Below are 25,620 nucleotides of genomic sequence, written 5' to 3'. Positions count from 1 at the left end.
CTACCATAATATTTAATGATTCAATCAACAAAGCTTCAAATGATGAGAAATCAAATTATATGAGATGAAAACTATGTTTGGAAAGTATGAGAGGAAACTTCAAAATATGTAGACGCACAATATGGGTAAGTAGTCATCTAATGTATATATGAAATTGTTTTAGGTCTAATTTCGTTATTTATGTTTTTTTATTATTTTGATTTATTTAGAATATTTTTAAGCCAAAGAAAGATTTGATTGTTTGATTTTGAAACCTTCCTACTAGGAATTAGGCTATAAAAGGCATCTCTTTGAGCATTGTAGCCACTTACTGATATTTTACACTTATTTTAGTTAATAATACAATTCTTTTTAATTTTGCGTTGCATTTTACTTAGTAATTTATCAAGGTTTTTCTTGTAGTGTTTCTAATATGGTTATAATTGTTCTATAATCTCGTTTCTACTCAAACCTATCTAATATGGTTATTATTGTTCTATAATCTCGTTTCTACTCAAACCTTTCTAATATGGTTATTATTGTTCTATAATCTCGTTTCCACTCATACGGTTTGAGTAAGGTGGAATAGATCAATCTTTAGAAATTATCCTAACCTCATTTGTTAAGTATATGTTTAGGATTTTTAATTACAAGTTAATTTTGAATTTTGTATTAATTGGCATCAGAGCACGTAGATAAATATCTATTTATTTATATTTATTTATTTTATTATTTAATTTTAAGTTCATTATTTTTGTTTCGATTAATTTTTTTTATTTCATTTGTTTCAGCAAAAGAAAAAAGAAAAAAGAAAAAAAAGAGAAGGAAAAAAGTTATAATCAATTTTATTTTGGTGTGATTTAAAAAAAAAACAAGGGAGAATACAAAAAAATACTATGTGATTTAATTTTCACTTTAGAGTATGTGTTGCGATAAAATAGTACGCTGTGATACTAGTAGTACACTTCAGAGTATGTGTTTCACTTTGCGATAAAATAGTGCGTTGTGATACTTTGCCTTTAACAAATGTAGCAACTGACAGAATTTAAATTCCTAAATCTCAAAAAAACTAAGTGCAATTTAATGCTTTAAATCCCTAAAAACTTGTTGATCAAGTCGAAGAAAGCCTCGACAAGAATCCCATGATATTGCTTAGAGTTCAAAGAAACGCTGCAAGAGTTGTTCCAAATCATTCACTTCGAGCATTTGCTTCTCCAGTATCATCTCCATCATTGATCTCTTAAAGTCCTGTACGAATTCTCTTATCTCTTCACTACTATGAATCTCTCCCTTACCTTTCCCTGAACTGTGTACTCAATCATTGATCTCTTGAAGTCCTTGTACGAATCCTCTTATCTCTTCACTACTATGAATCTCTCCCTTTCCTTTCCCTCAACAGTGTACGGGATCAGCCACTGAAGCCTCGATAACCTGGCCGGAGATGATTGTGACTCATCACAGCTCTTTCTCCTATTCGTTTTAACGTGTTGTTTTACTTTCTTAACCATCTTCTTGCAATGAATGGTCCTGTTAAAGGGTGATTCACGTATGGTTTCCAAATGGATACTCAACTCCAGCAAAGAATAATCAACACAGAAGCTTCTGGTTGATGAAACTAATGTTTATATTTCCCCTTTGTCCTTATTCGTTTCTTCATCATCATTGTTGTCTAAACCTTCACTGCCGAGTAGTCTACTATCAGCCGAAGAACTATTGGTGTAGAATTTTGGTGTTGTTCTTCTTTCTAATTCGTCGACTTTTTCTCTCGGCGCTGGGAGGAGGTGCAGGAAGATAAACTAAAGAGTTATAAATGTTGCGACAAGGAGTTTTGTCGTATATTTTAGTAACAACATGCCACTTCTCTTCTCCTTTTCCGCGAAACTTAGGCGGAGGAGGTGATCGTGATGGTGATTTATTGTGTTTAGTCGCAGTTCTTGATCTAATTTAATACTTTAAATCCTTAAAAAAACTTTTTAATTCATTTTTATATTTTTTTAATTAAAATAATTAAATATTTTTTGACATGATCAACAGCTTATGATGCCGTTTGTCAGTTACCTTCGGTGCAGTATCACAAGGTACTATTTTGTTATGAAGTGAAATATAAATTCTGAAATGAAAAATAGGTGAAATTACATTATATTTTATATATATATATATATATTAAAAAAAAATGCATGTGCAAGATGATTGTCTGATTCAAGAAATATCAATTTTTTTATATATTTTTTTTTTTGAAAAAAAAAGATATATGCAAGATCACTACACCATTAGAGAAATATCATATTGAATTTAATGATTTTATGAAAATCACGGAGAAAGCTATTTATGAAAAGAAATTGAATTTAAATTAGTTTGAAAGATTTTCTTATAAAAGAGATTGAAGAAATTGATATTCTAATTGCCTATAAAAGTTATTATACAAGATAACCAATGTGGAGATACTCTCGTGTACATTTGATTCTTGTGGTTTCGAGAATGAACTTATCTTTTTGCAATTATAGCTAATTAATAAAATAATTTTAATAAAATGTATATAAATGTATTATTCATTTATTATTTTTAAATATTTAATTAATTTAATCTATGTAAGCAATTTTTTAATTTTAATTCACAATTTACTTTAAAAACATAATTTTTATTGTCCTAATTCATAATTTAAACTCTAATCTCTAATTTAAAATTAGTTAGACTTAAAATTCATTCAAATGGTGGATTTTAGATTTTAAATTAGGGATTGGAATAACAAGAGTTAAAGTGATTTTAGAGTATATGATTAATTAGAATTTTTTTTTATCGAAGGTTAATTAGAGTTAAATAGTTGTTTATATAAATTTAATTAATATTTTAAAATATAAATAAATAATGACATATATATTAATTTAAAATTAATAAAAGTATTTTAAGAATTGGTCATAATTAAAAAAAAAGTAAGTTAGAAGATTTAAATATAATATTCAAAGTTTTAACTATAATTATTATTAAATATAAAATTTTAGACTTTTTCATTTAAAAATTAGAGTTTTTTTTATTTAAAATTTAAAGTTTTAGTTTGTGATTAAATAATATTTTTTTTTAAATAGAAATTAGAGATTGGGCGAGTAAAATCTGAGATCATTTAGATACATTTATCATCAGGTTAAATATGTGAGTGATTAAAGATTAAATTTTGATCTCTTATGTTGATAAGTCTTTATATTATATGGACATATTTAGAATATGTTTAAATAAGTTGTAGATGGAAAATTGGTCCATCACACTTGAAGGGTAGTTTTTACTAGTCAAATTATGAATAAGATATTTTGCAATACAAAAATGGAAATGTTTAATTGTTTAATTTTGAAATCTTTTGAATATTAAGAATAAAATGTTTTGTAATAAAAAGTTTCTCTTTGAGCTATGGCAGCTACCTAATATTATTTTGACACTTTCTTATATAAAATAAATATTATAAAACTAAGTTTAGAAATAAATTAATATGATATTGACAAATGTTTTTTTTTTTTACGAAATGGCATTTAAGTCATAAGTTCTCCAACTTTATCTATTATTTATCTCCATTACACACTTAATCTCATCCGACTCCCTCTTTTGCTATCCTTTCACAATCATTTGTTTCGGTTTCAATAAATAATCAAAGGACAAATATCTAATAATCTAACTAGGGGTGAGCATTCGGTCGGTTCGGTTCAAAACCGAACCGAACCGAATAAACCAAAAACTGAAATTTGAGTGTTTATGAAAACCGAACCGAATCGATTTTGGTCAGAAATCGAATCGAACCGAACCGGTCTGATTCGGTTCGGTTTGATCGGTTTCGATTTTTAATAATTTTTTTATTTTTTACACTTTATTTTTAATATTTTAAAATTTAATTAAAATATTTTAATTTTAATATAATTTAATTTCTATATATTATTGAAAAAACATATTATTATTACTAATCAGTTCGGTTCGGTTTTTTTGGTTTTTTTCTGATCAAAACCGAACCGAATCAAAATAACTGAAATTTTTGAAATTGAAAACCGAACCGAATCGAAATATATAAAAAACCGAACTAAAATTTTAAATCGATTCGGTTCGATCGGTTTTTTCAGTTTGAACCGAATACTGCTGACCCTTAAATCTAACAAGCGAAAGAATTTAATCGTTTAAAAATTTATAAGTTAATTTTTACATTTTTAATTATGATTTTCTCTTTTATTTCGTCTTTCTCATTACCTTTACTCTAGTTTTAAAAGATAACCAAAAGATAATTATATAATAAATAGAAGAATTTAACCGTTATGAAATTTATGAAACAATTTTTGCATTTATTTAGCTTTAAACGCTAAGGTTATCCAAAGAAATTCATTTATATACCTTGCATTATATAATAAACAATAGCTTATATTTATTGTGCCTAGAAGTGAGTATTTGATCGGTTTAATTTAAAATTGAATTTAATAAATTAAAAATTAAAATTTTAGTGTTTGTGAAAATTAAATTAAATTGATTTTGAGTATAAATTAAATCAAATCGAGCTGGTATGATTCGGTTCAGTTTGATCAGTTGCGTTTTTTAATAGAATTTTTATTTTTTATGCCTTATTTTTAATATTCTAAAATTCAATTAAAATATTTCAACCTTTATTATGGTCTAACCTCTCTATATTATAAAATATAATATAATATTATTATTGACCGGTTCGATTAAATTTTTTAATTTTTTTATCAAAATCGAACTAAATCGAAATAACCAAAATTTTTAAAACTAAAAACAAAGTGAAACAAAATGAATAAAAAACTGAACTAAATTTTTAAATTAATTTGATTTGATTAATTTTTTCAAATAAATTAATTTAATTTGATTAATTTTTTCGATTTGAAGCGAACACTGTTCACCCTTAATTGTGCCCACTCATATTTCTATATAATTTTCTATTTGAGCCTTAGCCATATCTCCTTCCTTGGCATTGCGTTTTTACCAATTATCAAGTCCAACATGTTTTAAAATAGGCTAACACAATATTGTCAAGTGGAAATCTAAACTTTAGCCAAGTGATATCTTGTATGAAAAAAATAGATTGTTCATCTCCCTTAAAATGGCCATTCCTCTACTATCGTTTTTACTATGATTTTCTTTTATCCTTTATTTCCCTTTAATTTAACATTTCTCTTCCCTTAATAATCATTAAGCTACATACGCATATAATATGCAAGAAAATTCAGCTATATATTGTCACTATTTTTATTCTAACATTTAATAGGATGATAATTATTCTTTTACTAATGACTTTGGAAGTGCGATGTTAGTTTTGTTCTATACAATTTTGTCACATTGTTCTCTTTGAATCCTTACTAAGTATCAATAGTTCTCATCAGCCATGAGAGTATTCTAAGTGGTTTATGATGTGGCTGAAACAGAGCTGAACTGCGATTGGTTAATTCTGTAAAAAAGAGAATGTGAGATGGTTGACGCTTATAACAGTCACTTCGATACTCAAGTCAATAACCTGAAAAATAGGGCGAGTATAAGGAATTGCTTAGAATTCAAGAGTCGTTGTGTAAGAGAATGCATACCTTTATTTCTATGATCATTAGCTTTTGTATTATAAGAAGATGGAGTTAATTATGGTATTTTCTAGAAATTCGGTTGATGCCGACTAAATGGTAGGACATCCCACCAGCTAATTAATTGAGGATCATGTGATTACAAGCATAACGTGAATCTGTTGGATTGTACTTGCCAATGGTAACTTTATATGAAGACTCGACCTATTCAGGAGAGGGCGAGTTTTGATGACAAATCGGGTACCATAGTATCCGGATCTTTCTTTTCACGGGTGGAACCGTGTATCGACTTATCAGACCTTCGCCATGTGGCGCTGTCTTATGGTGACAGCTCATGGCTTACTTTAGGCGTTTGTTATGTTACATCAGAGGTCCCCCACTGATTTTTTATTCTTCAAATTTGAAGGCGACAGTTGTCTTCACGATCTTAGGCATGTGGCGCATTTAGATTGGCCTCCCCATTTGCGTTGCTTCGCCTGCGTCAGTTCGTTAATGATGACTGCTTGGTTCCTCGAGCTGCATTTAAAGCTTGCCACCGAAATTGCCATATAAGAACCCATCTTCTCCTTCAAATATCACTTTTGCTTACAACTGACATCTTTGCTTTAGAGAAGACTTGGTCATTCCTCTTTTTCGTTCACACTTCCTTGATTTCAAGGTAATTCCTGTTTGCTTTTCCCTTTAAAATGAATAGGAATACTTTATCTTCTTCTCTTTCTTCCGATGAAAGTTCTTCCTTAAGCTCCTCCTCTGACGGCCCCATCCGCACCCTAGCTCCTATCGTTCCACTAAGGGCGGCTCATAAAAGCGAAGGCAGCCTGAGCAGTGACATCCCTTCCACACTAACAGAGAGAGATATAGAATGCCTTCACGATAAATACCAAATCTCTCGAGAAATCTTCTGTGTCTTCGCTCCATCTCTGAGCGTTCACGTGGATGACTAGATCCCTATTAAGAACACCATCATGGTCTATGAAGAGAAGCTGAAGGCGGGTCTTCGGTTCCCCATGGACTCTTTTTTTACTGAAGTCCTTCGATTTCACAAGCTGTCAGTCGCCAAGCTGCACCATAACAGCTGAAGGACCTTAGTGGCCTTCCGGTGCATTTGTTCTAATAACAACATTGAGCCAAGCGTGACCCTATTCTCTCAACTATACTAGCTAGATACTCAAAAAAATGAAGAGTTCTGATCTTTTAACAAGAGAAAATGCCAGACATTGTTTGATCGGGTACCCTCATCCCTAAAGCGATGAAAGAACAAGTTTTCCATCCTCCGTCATAGGGTGTCTGGGGGGTTTGGGTACCATCCGTACCAGTTGAAACATGTATGTGGAGCTGAGGAAGAATGGGGTCCGACCACAGAGGAGCAAGGAAGAGACTTTAGACTTTCTCCAAATGATGGCTACGTCATAGAAAATGGATATCACCAAGGCGGTAAGGAATGCCATTTTATTTTGGCAGAGCCATCTTCAGGCGAGCTAGGCTCGGGGTCCTCACTCGCCTAGCCTTGGGGAAAGCACCTTCCTAGCTAATATACAGGATATTTTTATTTTTGACTTCTTTTGTACTTCAAACTGCCTTACTCACTTTTTGCTCTATGCAGACATGGCTGGAAAGAAGAACAAGTTTGTCGAGGCAGCTCGTGCTGCTTGTAAGGGCAAAGCTGTTGTTGGGGCATTCGATCTCCCTCCCAAACGAGCTCGCCGGGCAGAGGAGATAATCATGCTTCCTCCTCCTCCACCCCCTCCTACAACAGAAGAATTGGCCCCTACTCAGCCGAAGTCTTCTACAAGGGGTGCCTCTGCAACAATCCCCATCATTACTGAGCCCACACTAGAAAATGCTGGGGTCGAGTCCTCGTGGCCTTGTAGCATCCAACACCTAATGTTGGTGCTGACTCGGACGACCTCTCTTCTTAAGGAACCCAACCTGTCAATCCTGATAACTAAGAATGCTTTGAGGCCTGGGGACCGTCATCACCTGAACAAAGTCCAGACAGACGAGCTCTTTAACAACATCATACACTCTACCATGTAGAGTTTCCTTTGCACTTATATGGCCAAAAAGCGTAATAAGACTCTGAGGCGAGATTTTTGGGCTCAGGAGATGGACAGAAGACTCCTGCAAGAGGAATGCCTGAGACTGAAGACTCGGGTCGATGAAGTTGAGGGTACCATGAAGGAGACGCTGGAGTCGGTAGACAAGCTCCAGGTAGACCTGTGTGAGGCTAACGCTTCCAAGCTTGCCCTTAAGAATTAGGCAAAGAAGTGGCCATGCTTCAACACCGAGGATCAAGTGGCCATACTTCAGCGCCAAGTCCAAGAGCTGCAGTCTCAGGCTAGGAGGGCCCGGGTCGCCTTTACTAAGATTGGTGAACTTGAAGTAGATCTTCAAGAGACGGTGGCCTGGGAAGGGGAGATGTTCATCAAGGTCCAAGACTCGATCAAGAAGGAGTTGGTGAAGCGGTTTCCTTCTGAGGACTTTACTTAGATAGATCACATTTTTCCAGAGGAGGAGGGCGAGGAAAAGCAAGAGGGGAAGAGGATTGAAGATATCAACTGAGTCTCTGCAGAACCAAGTGATGTAGAGAATGCAAATGTAACAGAGACTCGGGAGGAGGAAACTAAAGGTATCCCTCCTCCCATTTAATTTTTTTTGCAATGTAATAAAAGTATTTCCGCTCTTGTCTTTGTCATTATTTTTACCAAGTGCTTGTATAATCGGTACTAGTTCGTAATCCTTTTCTAACTATTGTCAAACAAGACTTGAATAATTTCTAAAAAATTGCTAAGGGATCAACACCCAGCTACAACACCAAATTACTAGCCTAACTAGTGGCCATAAAATAAATAACTTGAAAAATTTACAAAATGAGATGAACACCCAGACATGTGGCCTTATGGATACCCGCCTTACGGCCTGGACATAAAATGCCTTTAAAAATTATAAATATGGGACTAACACCTAGTCAATGAGCTTGATAGACACCCACCTTATGGCTTGTCATAGAATGCTTTTATTAGCGGGACTAACACCTGGATTATGCCCTAGCGGAATCCGCTTTGTGGCCTGGTATAAAATGCTTTGTTTAGCGGGACTGACACCAGGATTATGGCCTGGCAGAATCCGCCTTGTGGCCTGGCATAAGATGCCTTGTTTAGCGGGACTGGCATCCGGATTATGGCATGACGGAACCCGCCTTGTGGCCTTTAATGAATATTCTTTAATCTTTTGGAAGAAGATAACCCCAACGTTCCTAGTCATTGAAGAATACAACAGATGAAAAAATACCTCATTAATTGTTATTGATAAAATTTTCTCAGATTATAAATATCCCAGGAGTGGGAATGACTCGGCCATCTAACTTGGCCAGCTTATAAGACCTTGGAAGAATAACCTTCGAGACCTTAAATGATCCTTCCCAGTTTTCACCCAACTTATCAAACCCAGTATTATCACTGTTACATCCATTCTTTTAAGGACAAAGTCTCCAATATTAAAAACACATGGCTTGACTCTATTGTTGTACATTCTGGACATTTTGTTCCTGCAAACTGTCATTCTGATTGCAACTTTTTCTCGTAAAAATTTGGCTTGATCCAAATTGAATTGCATTTCTTCAGGGTTTTCTGAAATCTCAGGGTGCTGTGTCTGAAACTGCTTACTTGGACTTCTACTGGGATTACTGCCTAGGCCCCATACACAAGAGAGAAAGGTGTTTCTACTATAGTTATTCTCAGGTTGTTCTCTACACCCAAAGTATGTGGGGCAATTCCTCAGGCCAGTTGCTCTTCGCTTTATCGAGTCTTTTCTTTAGCCCATGTAGGATAGTCCTGTTTGTAACCTCGGTCACTCTATTGGTCTGTGGGTGATAGGCCGAACTGAACCTTAAGTCAATCTTCCATTTGCTGCAGAAATCTTTAAACTTAGAACTTGTAAACTAAGTTCCATTGCCAGTGATTACTATCTTTGGGTGTAATACCCGGCTAGGCTCCGGTATCGGAATTCCTACCATCTGGTGGAATCTCGGATGTCGAAACCCTCTAGAAGGGTAAAATCATGTTTTTATAAAATGTTTTTATATATTTTATGGTTTTAAGTAAGAAAGAAAATGAGTTTTGAATGAAAATGACCATAGAGGGAAATCCAGGTTCGGCCGCCGAACATGGTAGAGTTTCGGAGTCACCTTTGGCTTTCGAAGGTGGTTTGGCCAGCCACCTATAAAAGGCCCCATGGCCGAAAATGGGCGAGTTTTCTCCCCTATTTTCGGTCAACGGTGAGTCCATGCCCTCCCATGATTGGTTTTGATGATTTTCCTCAAATCTTTCAAGTTTTAACAAGTGTTAACTTGGTTTTGAAGATTTTTGAAGCTAAGATCAAGTTTTGGAGCTTGGAGATCCAAGGAGCTAGATTTCTCCCATCTCCAAGTTAGGATCATCTCTCCTCTCGATCTTCAAGAGGTAAGCTTAGATCCTACCTTTCTTGTATGTTTTAAACAAGTTTTGAGGGGTTATGGGGTAGAAATGCATGTTTAGGTTAGTTGATTTTTGTTAAGGTTAATGTTGAGTTTATGGATAATGTGTGTTGTATGAGTTGCTATATGTATTGTTGTTGGGGTTTAAGAGAGTGTGAGACCCCTATATGCTTGTTTGCTTGTGTATGCATATTGTAGAATAGCTAAATGCATGTTTGAAAGGTTTGGGAGGCAAAATGTGCATGAGGAGGCTGAGTTCTGCCCCTTTGGAAGAACTCAGGTTTGGCAGCCGAAGGACTTTCGGCCGCCGAACCTGCCTGTGGAGGCAAACTTTTTGTAATACCCGGCTAGACTCCGATAACGGAATTCCTACCGTCCGGTAGAATCTCGGATGTCGGAAACCTTTAGAAGGGTAAAATCATGTTTTCATAAAATGTTTTAATGTATTTTATGGTTTTAAGCAAGAAAGAAATTTAGTTTTTAATGAAAATAGCCTTGTGAGGAAGACTCAGGTTCGGCCGCCGAACATGCATGCGCTTCGGGTGTACTTTAGACCCCCGAAGGCATAAGTGAGGGAAGTCCAGGTTCGGCCGCCGAACATGGCATGCATGCGGAGGCACATTAGGCCCCCGAAAGTGGCCTGGCTAGCCACCTATAAAGGGGTCCCTTGTCTGAAACGGGCGAGCTTTTCTCCCCATTTTCGGCTAAGGTGAGCTCTCCGCCGTCCCTTGTGTTTTTGAGCTTCTTCCTTCGAGTTTTCATGATTTTCACGAGTTTTCACCTTTGTTTTGAAGATATTTGAACCAAAGAGCAAGTTTGGAACTTGGAGACCTAAGGAGTGAGATCTCCCCCATCTCCGAGTTAGATCATCTCTCCTCTCGATCTTCAAGAGGTAAGAGTAGATCCACACTTCTTTTCATGTTTTAGTTGAGTTTCATGAAGATCTTTGGGGCAGAAATGCATGTTTAGGTTATTTTGAGTTTATGAGTTTTTATGTTGAGTTTGAGCAATGTATGTTGAATATGTATGTTTGATGTGTTATAGTTGGGGTTTAAGATAGTTTGAAGCCCCTAGGAGCTTTTGTGCTTGAGTATGCATGTTGAAGAATAGGTAAATGCATGTTTGAATGAGTTGGGAGGCTTTTGTGCATGTTGGAGCTGAGTTTCTGCCCTTTGGGAAGAACTCAGGTTCGGCAGCCGAAGGCTCTTTCGGCCGCCGAACCTGCCTATGGTAGCATGTATCGGCTGCCGAACCCTGCCCCCGAAAGAGGACTTTCGGCTCTGGAAGGGAGTTTCAGCCGTCGAAGGTGCCGCCGAACATGCATGAGTTTCGTCTCTGGAGGGAATCTTCGGCCGCCGAAAGTGCCGCCGAAGGTGCATGACTTTCGGCTCTGGAGGGCCTTTCGGTCGCCGAACCTGCCGCCGAAAGTGCCTTGTGCAGCCCTCATTTGCATGTTTTCTATGATTGTTTTGAGGTGTTTTAGGGGGATTTTGGGGAGTATTTTAGAGTCATGTTCTTGGATGTTTGGTTCCTCATTTGAGTCCACTTGTGTAGGTTCGAACCCGAGGAACCGAGGACCTCAGCAGTGAGATAGCTGCTTCAGAGTCACTAGAGCTTCAGCCAGAGGTGAGTGGAATAACTCTTTATGTTTCAAAGCAAATAAATAAATTTTGAGCATGATACATGCATCACGTATGCCACGAGATATATTAGGTTGTTTGCATTAGAATTCACGAATATGTTGCATTGCATTATCTGATGTTGATGTGGATGGATGTTGGATGATCCTTTAGTCTTCGTATGATATGATATGATGATGATACGGTATGGAAGACCAGTGAGGCCCATTCTACGCCCCTAGCACTATGGTAAGAGAAAGACTAGTGAGGCCCATTCTACGCCCCTGGCACAGTTGGAATGTTATGTTATGTTATGCTATGGTAAGAGAAAGACCAGTGAGGCCCATTCTACGCCCCTGGCATGATTGGACTATGTTGAGGACTATTGGTGACAAGTCCATCCTTGTTGTGATTTGTTTGTGATGTGTTGCATTTCATGAAAGCATGAAATTTAAATTGAATGTTTATTTATTCTGCTCACTGGGCTTTATAGCTCAGCCTTCTCCCTTAACCCCCAGGTTTGCAGGTACAGGGTAGACCAGGAGGTCAGCAGGAGTAGAGTTATGTTATTGTAATAGCTAGATGTGGACATGAATATGATGTAATGTGAAAGTATAGTATAGAAATGTAATGTAATAATGCTTATGGAAGTTTAGAGTTGTGCTTGACTGTAGTATGTTGTTAATCCCTTTCTAGTACATGATCTTAAATGTTTAATGATGATTATTGTAAACCAAGCTTAATGTATGTTATGATTTGTGCATGCACAGGTTAAGCTTGGTGAAAGAATGAATGAATGAATGAAAGAATGAATGAATGAATGAATAATTAAATGAGAAAATTTTAAATTTTTATGTAATTGTTGATCATGTATGGGATTAAGCAGGTGTACAAGATGAATGTTTGGCTTGCTACGGGTCCCGGCGGCCTTAAGCCGATCTGGATCCTAGCGCCGGTAGCGGTCCGATTTTCAGGTCGTTACACTTTTGGCTGCCGAACCCTGCCCCTGAAAGTTGGACTTTCGGCTCTGGAAGGGAGTTTCGGCCGCTGAAGGTGCCGCCGAACATGCACGAGTTTCGGCTCTGGAACCACTTTCGGCCTCCGAAGGTGCTGCCGAAAGTGGCTGAGTTTCGGCTCTGGAGGGACTTTCGGCCGCCGAACCTGCCGCCGAAAGTGCCCTGTTCAGCCTTCCTTTGCATGATTTCAGTGATTGTTTTAAGGTGTTTTAGGGGGTTTTTGGAGAGTAGTTTAGAATCATGTTCATGTATGTTTGGTCCCTCATTTGAGTCCACCTGTGTAGGTTCGAACCCGAGGAACCGAGGACCCCAGCAGTGAGATAGCTGCTTCAGTGTCTTTTCAGAGCTAGTTTGAGGTGAGTAGACTGAATCTTTATGTTTCAAAATAAATAAATCAATTTTTAGCATGTTCATGCATCACGAATGCCATGAGATATATTAGGTTGTTTGCATTAGAATTCACGAATATGTTGCATTAATTTCTTGAAAGTCTGCCTTGAGTTGTAATTGGTTAGTTTTTTAAGAGTGAGTGAAGGTTGTTGATTGATTCTATTGTAGTGGGTGTGGTATTGAGCAAAGGATTGCTCTTGAGTGAAAAAGAGAATTGCTAAGAGCAAAGGTTTACTCTAAGATTGTAAGGGATTTTAATCTTTACCCAAAGAAGATTTGATAGTGGAGTAGAACTCTCAAGGAGGGCCTTGAGGAGAGGACGTAGGCTTGAGATAGCTGAACCTCTATAAATCCTTGTGTTGATTATCCTCTTCCTTATTACCTTCTAATTTGTGTTTTTGCCTTTAAATTTTTTATAAACCCAATTCACCCCCCTCTTGGGTTGCTTCAAGGGACAACAAGTCCATATTTAGAGGATTTTATTATTACCTTTTTAGGAGATAATTCATTGGCTGGCAGATCATCCTGTGTTAAAAACTTGTTCATGGGTGTCATTCATGATTCTCCTTCCTCTATGAGAAAAGACTTTTTCTCGTCAGTTACAGGAGTGTGCAACTCTTCAAACTAAAATAGCTGAGTTAAGTGTTGTTCTCCTGCCACTGTAATTTTGGCTAGGAAATTGGCTTCTTTGTTATCACCTCTAGCCACCTAGTGAAGTTCGCAGTTTCTCTGCTTGTCATTGATCATCTCCATTAAGGAGAGAACCTTTTTCTCGTATTTGATGAGGTTTGATTCTTAGATTTTAAACTATCCTTGACACTGATTAACAACCAATTCTGAGTCACTAAAAATAATAGATTTCTATATACCTATTTTCTTGATGATCCTTAGGGTCATAATCACAACCTTATACTTAGCTACATTGTTGGTAGTATTGAAAGCAAGTTTTGCACGTAGCGAAGTTTTATTCCGATTTGACTCAACAAGAGGATCCCAATTCCAAAACCCCCAACTCCGCAAGCTCCATCCACCCAAACCTTCCACTTCTCAATGATTGATTCAAGAAATTCTAAAGACTCTAACAGCGGAGTCATTTCTGCAATAAAATTGGATACCACCAGGGCTTTCATGGTCTTTCTTGGGACATATCCAATATTAAAGCCCAGGTGGATAGTCATCCTGAAAGGTCCGGCCTATGTAAAACCTTTCGCAAAAGATAATCTGTCTTGACTTTTACAGTGTGTGACTCGAAGTATAGACATAACTTTGTGGCCGATATCAGGACTGTCGACGCTAACTTTTCGAGAGGAGGATAATTCAGCTTTGCTCCCTTCAAGACTTAGCTGGCGTAATAGACAGGACTCTGCTCCCCATTGTTCTCATGAATGAGTACCGAGCTTACTGTTTTCTGCATCATAGACAAGTATAAAAATAAAACTTCACGTCCGACGAGCAAGCTTAGCAAAGAAGGAGATGATAAAAAGGTTTTTAAACTTTTAAATGTTTCCACGCACTTCCCCCCTAAGCAAGAGAATGTGAGGTGGTGGGTGCCCATGGCAGCCACTCTGACGCTCAAGTCAATAAGTTGAAGAGAAGAAATGAAGAACTTGAGAGTATTTGTGTGGGAGAATAGCGTACTTTTGCCTCTGTGATCCTTCTCCTTTTATACTGTAAAAAGGTGGGATAAATATAGCACTTTCTGATAATTCGACAATGATGTGGCCGGCTCGTTAGTAAAGGATTTTCACCGGCTAATTGATCGGAAATTTCGTAATCGAAGGTGTGAAGGGGATCTACTAGATTGTAGTTGTTAAGTCTCGCCCTGAAGTTATGAGGGCGAGTCTTGTTCGACCTGAGGTTGACTTGTCCTAAAGCGTCCAGGTCTCCTTTTCTCTTGAATTCGAGAACCATGGTCGTCTGGATCTTCTTTTCTACAAGTGGGACTGCGTATTGATTTATCAGATTCTTGCTACATGATCTAGTTTTATAGTAACAGCTCACTGCCTACTTTAGGCGAGTCTTATGTAGCATCAATTAATCGCTAATAAATTATTAGTGAAAATCAATAGATTTAAGTAAAATAAAATATATAAAAAATAAAATAATTAATATATACAAATAAACACACGTCACAAAAAGTTTGTGTAATAAATTATTAAACATATAATCTAATTTTGAAACAATTAAAAAAATTAATTATTTTTTTAAATTTTTATTTTTATAAAACCAATAATATAAAAATTTAATTCTCTTTAATTATTGTAAGAATTGATTTTAAATTAAAAGTAAATTTTGTAAAAATTGATAGAATTTTATAAAAAATAATTTCACTCAAAATTATTTACATTAGTATTATTTAATTAATTTTTGGAAACTCTTTTTTTATATATTTTTTGGCTTTTATATTTTAATTTTTAAATTTTATTTTTATTTTTTATTAATAATTGCTCTTTAAAAAAATTATTTTAGTTTAATATCAACTATTAATATTTAATACATTTATAATTAATATTTAAAAAATTATTATATTATTTTGTTAATTTAAAATAAACAATCTTTATATTTTTAGTGATAAAAAATTATATAAAATTCAGATTTAAATCTAACAAAAATATTTATAATAACTTTTCAAATAATGTAATAAAAATTATTATTATTATTATTTATAAGAATAAAAGTTTATATTTAATTTAAAAATAAGAATAATGAAAATTAAATTAATTTGAATTTATTATTAATTTGCTAATATAAAAGAGTTCAATTAAATTTTATTATATTTAAATTAATTTCAAATAAATAAAAACAATTTAATAGAAATGAATTCAATTAATTCAAATATTTTCTTAGAAGAAATGCATATTAAATAAGGACTAATGAAGTTGATAAATTGAGATAATCACAATTTAGGAATCACGAATTTTGATTTGATTTTCTTGAACTGAACTAAATCATTTATCATTGCATGGTTCAAAGGATGGTTTCAAAACGATCAACCGATTTGAAATGATTCAAAGGACGGCTCAGAAAAAAAAAAAAAAAAAAAAAAAAAAGAGTATTGGATAGCAATTGAGTAATTCGGCGCATTATGCATAAAAAAAAATTAAAAGAAAAAATTTACTTATTCATTAGCTATGATTATATGATATTTTTCAGTTTACCGTATGAAAAATTAGAGTTTTAATTATGCCTATTTTTAATATTTATTTATATAATTCACATAATTTATTTTAATAAATTATTTATTAAATAAATACTATTATAATAATTAAAATTTTTTTAAATATTACTAGATTAATCGCATAATTAATCGATAGATTTATATTTTTTTTTGTAATAAAATTTTACTCCGAGTGATAGTAGATATGTAGTACAAATGATAATTTTTTAATAGAAAAACATAAAGTATGTGAATTTAAAATAAAAAGAAAGTAATTAATTTATATTCTTAAAATTTAATAAAAATAGCTTGAACTTAATTTAAAAATTAAGAAATTATGGTGATTTTTTTTATTATGCAAAAAACTTGTATTTCTAAAGTCCAGTGTGTATAATTACATAAAAGGGCTATACATATTTATAAAAAACCAAATCAAACAAAACATAAAACAAAATTAGAATAAAATTAAACCAAATCAAGATAAAAATTAACTTAAAACAACAACCAAACAGACCAAGATTCAACGGCCAAACAAAGAAAAATTAGTAATCAAACACAACAAAACCACACTGCCACAAAGCCAGGCACTATAGTTATCAACGAGACAAGTAGAATGCAAATCTGAGGTAAAAAACGATCAAGTGAAGACAGCTAAACTAAGCATAGAAACATACACCTAAATAGGCATGCAAGGAGAAAAACCGCCAAAGGCGAGAAATCGACCATCGACAAAAGTAATTCGAGGAAGGAGACGCTACAAACCCCAGCCAAAGAAGGCCCAAGAGAGCGATAGAACATAACAGTATGATCTCAGGTTATCGATGCCATGCATGGTAAATCTTCTCCACTAAAACTAAAGCTGAAATCTCTCGACAACAGATTTAGCAGTATTTCTCTCACTAATACGAACATTAGAACTTGAATAGAAAAATAATAAAATAATAATAAATATGTCACCAATAGCAGGGAAAGACACCAAAAAAAATAGCTATAATCAAATTTAAAATAAAAAAAATAAAAACGAACATTTCTAAAATTATGAGCGGACAAAGACAAAATTACAAATCTACGTTCATAAACAATAAAAAAACTTAAATAGATAAACAAATCAACCGAGTCAAGCATCTATGTCGACCGTTCACATCTTTTCTTCCTCTTATCTTTTTTTTTTCTTTCTGCCTTACATTTTCCCTTTCCTCTCTCTCAAAATTCACCAACCTTATCTTTACTCTTGTTTTTTAAGTTTCTATTCTATGATAAATTTTTTTTTATGGATCCGAGTAAATTTAAATTAATTTAATACCAAATAATTTTTTAAAAAACTGCAGATCCTAGTGTATGTTCTGTTCTAGAATTATGAACCTGCCTTGGTCATGCGTTCATACTTTACGATTAAAATAGTATGTTGTAGAGAGCATGGTGTGCTCATCACGTGCACAACAGGAAGAAAGCAACTCTCCTAGAGTGTAATTATTTAGAGGGACATTCCTCTTCACATGCTTATTATCTTTTCCAGTTACATTTGGTAAATTAATTACTTATTTTTCTTAGATCATAATAAAAATAAATAAAAATAAAAATAAGTAGTGCAACCTTCGCCATCAAATCTAGCCTCTGTTAATTGGGTGCCGGAAAAGCTCAGCAATTCAATGAACCAGATTTCAAGTTTACTCCAAATACATCAGCAGTATCAGAATCACTAGCATATTGTCGTCTTCTTCTTTTTTTTTTATGAATAAATATAATTATATAATTTTAATATTTTTATAACAATATTTCTTTAACTAATTATTATCATAAATAATGAAGAAAATATTAATAATTTTTACAATATTAATTCATAATAAATACAAATTATTAACTTAATTTTTAAGTTTTTTTATGATTTTGTAATGGTATAATACTGCACTTATTAAAATTTATTAAATTAATTTTTATTAATAATATAAGAAAATATATTTTTTATATAATATTATGTAATTTTTTATATTAATAATATAAAATAAATAAGAAGTAATTAATTTAATGAATTTCAAAAAGTGTAATATTATATCAGTATTATATAAAATATGTATATATATATAATTTTGATGCTTTCAATGTGAATTTCGTAATAAATAATCATATTAATAAATTTTAATCAGTTTGAAAATCAATAAAATCTCATCCTCGTCCTGGATGATGCTAGTGAGTTTTATGTGAAAAGATTTGATAAATCGATAAATGATTACACCATAATAGAGAAAGATTCGAACCATCAATTTTTAATCAAGACTCGAATAATTACTATATTCGAAACACAGAGAAAAAATTCAGACTCATGACGGATCGATTTCAGATCGACTTCAGATCGGATAAACTCGCTTTTTCAAACGTCTAGACCAGTCTCCATAAGAAAATTGCCATTAAATAACTATAATCCAAAAAATCCTCACTTTGCCTATGATCATAGAATTTCTTATTAATTAATTGGTGAAAATCTCTTATTAATATACTGACCACATCATCATCAAATTTTTAAAAAATATTATATTTATCTCTCTTTTTTACAATATAAAAAATAAATAATTACAGAAATAAAAGTACAATATTCTCCCATATTAATATTCTAAATTCTAAATAATTTTTTATTTTCATCTTTATTCTTCAATTTACTAATTTAAATATCGGAATGACTGCTAGCGCCAACTAATTTATTTTTTTTTCTTATAGTTCTATTTAATTACAATTCAATTTCAATCCGGTCACATTATTATTTTAATTTTAATAACATCAATAATAATAATAATAATAATAATAATTATTATTATTATTATTATTATTATTATTAGCAACCGGTGGCAAAGTCCAATTTATACACCTTTACGTCTCGGTCTTTAACTGGGCAATTAAAAAATTGCTAATTGCCGTTTGATTGGATCGTAAAACTTAACTGAGTGCTGAGCCTTATTTGATGAGTTGCTATTAGTGTACTTTGGTGTTTGAATTGCTAAATTATTGATTTAATAAATTATTGATTTAAGGTGTTTGATGAACATAATGATTAAACCAATGCTTCAAATACTATCATTAACTAATATTTCTATTTAATATTTGTAATTAACTTTTTTTTTTTTGAAATGGGTAATTAACTATTAATTGTTAAATGGTAATAATTAAAGGATTACAAAATGATTATTATAAATTCAAACTTTAACGATATAAATCGCCATAAAAATATATATTAAATTAAGATTTTAATTATCTAAAATGAATCAATAATTTAAATACTTTATAACTCTCCTAATAAGACAGTAAAATCAATTATCTAAAATGAATCAATAATTTAAATACTTTATAACTCTCCTAATAAGACAATAAAATCATATCTAAAATAATATTAGAAGATTATATTATCTGATTTTTTATATTATTTCAATAGAATTTCATATATAATCATAAATACAGTTGTCATTTCACACATTCTTAATAGTATTGAAATTCTATACATAAGAAATCCATGATCTCTATATACAAGTATTTTATATTTTACTTAATACACATATACTGACTTAAATATTAGAGATTGCTAAATCAATTCAACCGGTATCTTTATCCTATTTTACAGGTTTATATCTAAAAGAATGTGGTATAAACAATATGTGGGAATCAAACATTTGTTCATTATTTAAAGGTGATTATAATCTAACAAGGAGATTGTTTATGGTTTGCGACATCTAAACGAATGAATTTATAATCCAAAATATCTTGAAAGTAACATGAAGTTTGTTTATTTATTTTTTTATCTACTTTTTATTAAAAGTATAATTGAATGAATGACGAAATGCTGGTCATGGTCATGGTATCATTTCGGGTGAGGAGCCCATTCATGTATGATATATATTTAACTTAGTTGAAAAATATCTAATCTTAGCTACTCATATTTTTACATTGACTATTACACTAAACAATTAAAATATAGCATATAATTACAATGCCTAAAAATACCTTAAATTTTTTTATGAAATCCTTATTTGTATTTACATATTTATATATTTATATTTGAATTGAAATAGTAAATTTCATGTTTTTTTTTTAATTTAAATACACATAGAAATTAAAAATGTTAAATTCGACGACAAATCTAAAAATTTAATTTCTAGAGGTAATAAAGGCAATTGCATTCTACTAAGACAATTAGTCCACCATTATTTCACACTAAATATAGAAGTATGAGTAATTTAAAATATATTTAAGAGTTTTTCTCATTTTGTATATTAGTATTGCTTTTAATTCTATATTTGGCTGCATGTTCTAATCTTTTTTAAATTTATTTTAGATAATATGTACATACATAAATATTTAAACATATTACTTTTAAATCTCTCAAACCCTCGTTAAACATAAAAAGTCCATCAGAATTAATCCCTTTATTAAGAGTTTTTCTTAAAAAAATTGCAAAATTTGCCATAATATTAATGGGTTAAAAAGAATTCTTATTATATATATAAAAAAAAGCTATATATTATTTTATTAATGAGATGATCATATTTATACACGTTAACCAAGTAATACTATATACTTAACAATCAGCTCAAAGCAATAATTATTTTTCGTTTTTGTATTTATTTTATCTTTATTATACTACATTAATTTTAGAATCACATATTATTGTGGATCATTCCACGCAAATTTAATTTTTATAATTTTATATTTTCATTTTAGCAAGATTATTATGAACCTCACACTAAATGACCTTTTTTGAATTGTGAAATCCTCGTCACACATGTTATCTACTTTGCTATTATTATCTCCTGGTCTTATATGACAAAAAAGAAATTTAGACATAGTTTAATTGGTTCAAAATTACTTCCAACAATTATGAAAAAATTCATGAAATTTAATCTATCATTTTACAAAAATATTTATATAAGAATTATTTTTACAGATGAATCTCAAAAGGTTATGTCACCTATATAAAAAAAAATACAACTCTAGAATGATAGTACGCTCCATATATCCAAAGTCTTATCCTCAAATTCAAACCACTTATTCCCCACTTTGGCTGCTTTCTACCCACCTTAGGCGCCTTAGCATGCACCCAGATAACTTTCCTCCCACCTCAAACACCTTAGTGCCCATTCAAGTCTTAGCGCTCACTCAAGTGGCTTTCCACCCACCTCAGATGCCTTAGCGCCTATTCGGGCTATATTTCACTCATCTCAAGCGGCTTTTTACCCACCTCAGGCGTCTTAGCACCCACTCAAATGGTTTTCCTACAACCTCAGGTGTCACCCAGGCGGCTTTTTTGCCCAACTCAGGTGCCTTAATATCTACCCATATGACATTTTGCCCATCTCAGATGGATTTCCGCCCATCTCAAGTGTAATACCCGACTAGACCCCGGCATCGGAATTTCTACCTTCCGGCGGAATCTCCGTTGGAATCCGAAATTTCTCGGACGTCGGAGTCTTCTAGAAGGGTAAAATAAGATTTTCTTAAGATGTTTTCATATGTTTTATGGTTTTAATAAAGAAAAAAAAATTGAGTTTTGAAAGAAAAAGCCATGGAGGAAAAAACCCAGGTTCGACCGCCGAACATGGGGAGCTTGCGGAAGCTCTTTTGGCCCCCGAAGGTGGTCTGACCAGCTACCTATAAAAGGCCCCCTGTCCGAAAATGGGCGAGTTTTCTCTCTCTATTTTCGGGCATAGGTGAGATTTCGCCCTCCCATGGTTGATTTTGTGTTTTCCTTCAAATCCTTCAAGTTTTTTATAAGTTTTAACTTTGTTTTGAAGATTTTGAGCTAAGAACAAGGTTTTGGAAGTTTGGAGACCTCCAGAGACCTATCCTCCTAATCTCCAAGTTTGGATCACATCTCCTCTTGATTTTCAAGAGGTAAGTGTAGATCCACGACTTTTATGATGTTTTAAGTAAGTTTTAAGAAGGGGTTAAGGGTTTTGATGCATGTTTAGAGTAGATCTAAAATGTTAGGGTTTATGTTAGTTTAATGATAAATGTATGTTAAATGTGATGTTTGTTGGGGTATAGGCTAGTTTTATGCCCCTATATGCTTGAAATTGTGTTTATGCATGTTTTAGAATAGGTGGATGTGTGTTGGGAAGTTTGAATGGCTGGATGTGGGATGGTAGAATCGGGTTCTGCCACCCAGAAGGATCCAAGTTCGGCCGCCGAAGCAAGGTTCGGTCGCCGAACCTGCTAGAGGAGGCAGTTTTGGCCGCCTAAACTCGCCCCCGAAAGTTGGACTTTCGGCTCTGGAGGGGAGTTTCGGCCGCCGAACCTGCCCCCGAAGGTGGGTGACTTCCGAGTCTGTGAAGACTTTCGGCTGCCGAACCTTGCCCCTAAAAGTGCCTGACTTTTGGCTCTGTAAGGACCTTCGGCCGCCGAACCTGCCGCCGAAAGTCCCCTGTCCAGCCTTCCCTTGCCTGTTTTGCATGCATGTTTTATGGTGTTTTAGGGGTTTTTGGGGAGATATTTAGAGTCCTTATAGAGTATGTTTGGTCCCTCATTTGAATCCACCTGTGTAGGATCGGACCTGAGGAACCGAGGTGATCAGCAGTGAGTTAGCTGCTCCAGAGTCAGTTGAGTATCAGCCAGAGGTGAGTAGAACATAACTCTTTTTATTTCAAAGCAATTAAACTTTTAAGCATGTTCATGCTTCATGAATGCCATGTATGTAATAGGTTGTATTGCATTAGAATTCACGAATATGACGCATTGTATTATTTATTGTTGATGTGGATGGATATTAGATGATCCATTAGCCCTCGATATGATATGATATGATATGAGATGGAAAGACCAGGTGTGGCCTGAACTACGCCCCTGGCAATATGTAAGAGAAGACCAGGTGGCCTGCACTACGCCCTGGCACAGTTGAACATGTTATGATTGTTAGGAAATCCCGAGATTATTGCAATCCAGTTGCGCAGCGGAAAAATAAAATCTCTGTTGATTTCCTTTCCCAGAATCTGAGTGCTTCATTTGATTCAAAAGATGGATATGAGACTAACCTGTTAATCTCGTCAAGAAGATACAATGCCGGACAGATGGTGCTGCCTTTTCAAATGAACACCCTCTATGGTATCCACACGAACGTCTTCTATCCTTCTAGAGTGCTAGCTCTCTCAAAGATGGATAGATTATGTGCTCCACAATCTGCAACTATTAGACTGAATTTTCTCAAAACGTCGTCATCATCCCCCACAATTCGTAGTAGGAGTATTTATATATTTCAGTCTTTTGTTTTCCACCAACTCTTTTCCTAAAAGAGTTGTGCTCAGAACCCACTATCACAATCTCGCAGATACTCAAATATCTTATGTGATAGAGTCCTTTATCTGCAACACTTACAAATAGACTGCAGATCTTTTAAATATTATTATCTCATAATAATAAATAATTAATAATAATAACACTTTATTATTATTAACTATATTAATAATTAATATCAATAATAATAACACTTTATTATTATTATTAATTATATTAATGATTAATAATAATAACACTTTATTACTATTAATTATATTAATGGACTTTGGGCTTTTAGCCCATTAATATGATATAGCACATCAACAACGTTCTTTTGTGTGTGACCCAATAGGCTCACATTAATTGGCAATAGGCCTAGTCCCACAAGGCCCATAAGTCATAAGTGGCCTCTAGCAAGACATTATGACTACCCAACTAATATGAGGATCAATAGTCCAATAAAGCCTAATAAATAGAACATGAATTAATCCTTTTGTCACACGATATCTAGTTTGAACATAAGTCATGGTCAATGTCAAACTTATAATGTTCAAACTTATGATTTCTCGATCTCTAAGTAGACTGATAAATTCAAATGATATTGATCACACTATCAAATCAATTCATTTGAGCACGGCCATGCATTTCTTAGTCTCACTTATCGATGGACCCAGAAGATATCTCTCTCGTAGAGAGGGACAAATCCTATCTTGATTGTTCATTATCCTCTACATAATTTCTATTATGCTCAATCATAACCTTTATGATTGTCCGATTAAAAACAACGTTTGGTTATGTCAAAACGTAATAGTCCTTATGTTGGAAACTATGACAATCTCAAGTCAAAGGATTAAGACATAACTACTTTGAGATTCACTTATGACAATGATCCATGTAGTGATCTCAATGCGGGTTCATCCAATACTTTGTTCTCTAACAAGTATTTATGATTATTAAATTATATCAACATATACATAATCATCTCATGATTATCAATCAATAATCATACCAGTTATATTTTATTATTATCAACATAATAATAAGTAACCAAGGATGATAATCATTATTATGTAACATACAAACAAATAATAATGATAAAAACCTCTTTTATTAATAACCAAAACGACATACAAAAAGGTCCAAGATAATGGCCTAGGGCATATACACTAACAATGATATGTTATATGTAAGAGAAGACTAGGTGGCCTGGACTACGCCCCTGGCACAGTTGGACATGTTATGATATGTTAAGCAAAAGTCCTGAGGAGCCCCGTTGTGGGCCGGGCATTGGATATGTAGAGGGTTACTGGTGACAAGTCCATCAGTGATGTGAATTGTTTGTGATGTGATGCATTTCATGAAAGCATATGTTTATTAATTGTTTTTACTGTTCTGCTCACTGGACTTTAGTAGCTCACCCCTTTCCTCTAACCCCCAGGTTTGCAGGGTCAAAGATAGCAGAAAATCAGCAAGGGTAATGGCTAGGTCATATAATAGAGTTTTAGTGGACATGTAATATAATGTAATGTAATGTAATGCAATGTAATGTAATGTAATGCAATGTAATGTAATGTAATATAATGTAATGTAATGTAATGTAATGTAAAGTAATGTAATGAGGATTATTATTGTGCTTGGCCCTAATGTTTATTGTAAATCCCTATTGCACATGATATTTACGAAAATGTTTTAATGATGAGATATGTTGAACCAGACTTGACATATGAGATGTTGACCCAACTGGAGCATTTGATGAGGGCTCCAGTAAGGGGTTTTATGTATACTGTTATGATGCATGCACAGGTCAAGCTGGGTAGATGAAAAGTTAAAGTTTTTATGAAAATGTATGATCATTTATGAGATTTTATCAGATGTACAGGATGTATGTTAGGCTTGCTACGGGTTCCGGCGACCTTAAGTCAATCTGAATTCTAGCGCCGGTAGCGGTCCGGTTCCTGGGTCGTTACATCAAGGACTTTAGCGCCCACTCAGGTGGCTTTCTGCCACTTCAAGTACCTTAGTGACCACCTCATGTGACATAACACCTATCTCAGGTGACATTTTGCCCACCTCAAGCGCCTTAGCGCCTGCTTGGATGAAAATGGCCACCTTGGGTGCTTTAGCGCCCATGCAAGCAATATTTTGCTCACCTCATGTACTTTAATGCCCATTTAAATGACAT

General features: G+C 33.7%; 1 pseudogene; it reads right to left on the bottom strand.

Annotated features, from left to right (window-relative positions):
• Positions 1–1,069: 1,069 nt before the first annotated feature.
• On the bottom strand, positions 1,070–6,294 carry LOC110629221 (annotated as a pseudogene).
• Between the last annotated feature and the right edge of the window lie 19,326 nt (positions 6,295–25,620).

This window comes from Manihot esculenta, chromosome 13 (genome assembly GCF_001659605.2).
Source record: "Manihot esculenta cultivar AM560-2 chromosome 13, M.esculenta_v8, whole genome shotgun sequence".
NCBI classification, from domain to species: domain Eukaryota; kingdom Viridiplantae; phylum Streptophyta; class Magnoliopsida; order Malpighiales; family Euphorbiaceae; genus Manihot; species Manihot esculenta.
Note: the sequence above shows the minus strand (reverse complement) of the source record. Positions and strands in the feature narration are given on the sequence as shown.